Raw genomic sequence first — 303 nt, forward strand, 5'->3', positions numbered from 1 at the left:
CATTTTAAAACAAAAGGTGAGTGAGTTGTAAAAATATTCATTTTTAAATCATATTGGAAAATCCTTCAGCACCAGACTCAAAGAGACTTCCCCCTCTTGAAAACAAAACAAAACTGCCTTTAAAGTTAATCCGTAATGAGTGAGACTTGGCAGGTTAGTTGCTTTACAAACAAAACCGCATCCAGCATCTCTAGGACAATACGGTTGGGGCCGGAGGGGGGGGGGGGGGGGGGGAGGGAAGGAAAAAAAAAAGAAAATAAAAAAAAAAGCCGCCGGCAACAATGCAGCAGCCCCAGCCATAAA

Source organism: Chamaea fasciata, unplaced genomic scaffold, assembly GCF_029207755.1.
Source record: "Chamaea fasciata isolate MVZ Bird 193981 ecotype frontalis unplaced genomic scaffold, bChaFas1.0.hap1 SCAF_1, whole genome shotgun sequence".
NCBI classification, from domain to species: Eukaryota; Metazoa; Chordata; class Aves; order Passeriformes; family Sylviidae; genus Chamaea; species Chamaea fasciata.